General features: G+C 37.5%; 1 protein-coding gene across 1 annotated transcript in view; it reads right to left on the bottom strand.

Moving 5' to 3' along the window:
* The window catches only part of HEATR5A (HEAT repeat containing 5A), a 151,049-nt gene that overhangs the window by 47,701 nt on the left and 100,635 nt on the right, over positions 1-2,713 (bottom strand). The window lies entirely within an intron of this gene.

The raw sequence follows: 2,713 nt of genomic DNA, 5'->3' as shown, positions 1-2,713 counted from the left end.
TGGGGTAGAAAGGGGGAACCGATTACAAGAATCTAAGTATTGCCTCCTCCCTGGGGGAGGGACAACAGAGAAGAGGGCAGGGGGAGATATCGGACAGTATAACTTATGACAAAACTATAATACATTATGAATTATGAAGGGTTCATGAGGGAGGGGGGAAGGAGGGGGAAAATGAGCAACTGGTATTAATGGCTAAAGTGGAAGGCAAATGTTTTGAGAATGATGAGGGCAACAAATGTATGTATGTGCTTGACACAATGGATGGATGTATGGATTGTGATAAGAATTGTACGAGCCCCCAATAAAATAATTTTAAAAAACCCTCCATTATCTTTTGGTTATATTTTCCCACAAGCTTCTTAAAAGTCCCCTCTTAATAAATGCATACAACAGATTTAGATAATTGAGTGTAAAGTATAAACTGACAGTCACTTTGGGGAGAATATCTCACATAGTTGGAATGTTACTCTTTCTCTGACTATGGTACATCCAAGGAACCCTGGTGGTATACTGGTTGAAGTGCTCATTGCTAACTAAGAGTCGTTGGTTTGAACCCACCAGCCATCCCACAAGAGAATGATGTGGCAGTCTGCTTCCATAATGTATACTGCGTTGGAAACGCTAGGGGACAGCTTTACTTTGTCCTATGGGGTCACTGTAAGTCAGAATTAACTTGATATTAATGGGTTTGGAAAGTAAAGCCATTGATGACTTTGGGGACATGAGTTAATGCTCAAAAAATGGCTGCTGCAGCTAAGCAGGCCTGCCCAAGGTGTACTTTCACCCATCTGAAGGATACTCTTTGCTCCCAGACAGCTAGGGTGCCTCAGCTCAGCCCAAGCACTGGTAACACTTCCTACACTCCTCCCCACTAGATGAGTTTGGAGGAGTTTCAGGTATGGTAGCATCATGGTGGTATAAGGTAAATTGTTTCTGTAGCTCACTTAATTCAAACTACAAAAAGGATCTCCCAGAATAACTCCTCTTTCTGGTGCTTGCTGGAAAAAGCAGTACTACTTTCCTGGCTATAAGACCTAACACAAATAAAATAATGTTTCAGATAGGGTCTAGGCCAGTTTTTGATCTCTGGACACCTGTGTATAGAAAATCTTTATTCTTGGGGTTAAAATCACACACTAAATAACCACATAATAATTTTTAAATGATTTCTGCAACATGTTTGAAAATTACCATATATACTCGAGTATAATAAGCTGACCCGACTATCAGCTGAGGCACCTAATCTTAACACAGAAAACTGAATAAAAAAATGTGCTGGAAAACTTGGCTTATACACGAGGTAATATACAGTAATTATGTGTCAGTCCAGCAATGCTGAATAACTTAGGTGGCAACAAAAGTGTTAGTTTCATAATAAAATCATAAAGAATAGGTCATAAAAGCTTTATGTCTGTGACCTAAGAGTATGTCAGACATCTAGAAACTGTAAATATACAAGCATAAGATATTAGTATTATTAAAAATATATTCATACTATTATTTGTAGGCTAAAAGTTTATTTGAATTTGTATGCTTGCCAGGGTTTCTTATATCACTTTTAAAATGAAGAACTACATATTTGAATAAATATACAACATTATAATAAATTAAGAAAATAGCAAAGCTAACATGGATTTTATTTTACTTGAATCAACATCCATGGACACAGCAGTCAAGAAATAAAAAATAGGATGTACTATACTGAGCAAATATGATGCAAAAAGACCTCTTAAAGTTTTAAAAAGCAAAGTTGTCAGTTATAGAGTGCTAAGGGACACCTGACCCCAGCCATGTGACAGCTGGTCAATTAATAAGGAGGAGAATTGATGTGTTTGAATATTGGGGGGGGGGTGTGAAGCATGAAGAATATAGAAATTATCAGGGCCTGCCAAAAGAACCAAACAGTTATCTTGAAAGAAGTACAGGCAGAACACTCCTAGGATGTGAGATGGAGTTTTGACACCTCATCTCATACTCTGGACATGTTATCAGGAGGGACTTGACTAGCTCTTGGAAAAGGGCATTATGTTTGGTAAAGTTGAGGGTCAGAAGAAAAAGAAGAACACATTCAAGGATATGGATTGACACAGTGGCAATAACAGTGGGCTCATATATAACAACAACTGGGAGGATGGTGCAGCACTAGGCAGTGTTTAGTGCGCTTATACAGAGTCCTTATAAGTCAGAACTGTACGTAATAAAAACAAGATAAATGTACTCTTTATTGGCTAAGAAGTCCTTCAATTCAGTTCTAAAATGTAGAGAAAGGGGCATAAAAATCCCTTATCTTGAGGCGAACTCTTCTATGATAAAGTTTATAAGATGAAATTTTAAAAGAGGCAGGCACACATGATAAGTTACATAAAGATTAGATACATTTTTCAATCGTCTGTTGCGGAGAAAACTTGTTCTATAACTATGGTTATCAAACTTTAGTATTCACTAACATCACCTGGAAGGAATGTAAAAGCACAGAACACAGATTACTAAGTTTATCCCCAGATTTCTGATACAATAGATCTGGGATGGGGCTAAATAATTTACATTTCTTTTTTTAAAATTAATTTATTGGGGCTCATACAATTCATCACAATACATAGATCAATTGTGTAAAGCACACCTATACATTTGTTGCCCTCATCATTCCCAAAATTCGCTTTCCTCTTGGGTTCCCGGAATCAGCTCATTTTCTTTTTCCCCTCCCCCTCCCTTC

This window comes from Echinops telfairi, unplaced genomic scaffold (genome assembly GCF_000313985.2).
Source record: "Echinops telfairi isolate 266 unplaced genomic scaffold, ASM31398v2 ScPeMD7_18;HRSCAF=68, whole genome shotgun sequence".
NCBI classification, from domain to species: domain Eukaryota; kingdom Metazoa; phylum Chordata; class Mammalia; order Afrosoricida; family Tenrecidae; genus Echinops; species Echinops telfairi.
This window is presented reverse-complemented; position numbering and strand designations above follow the sequence as displayed.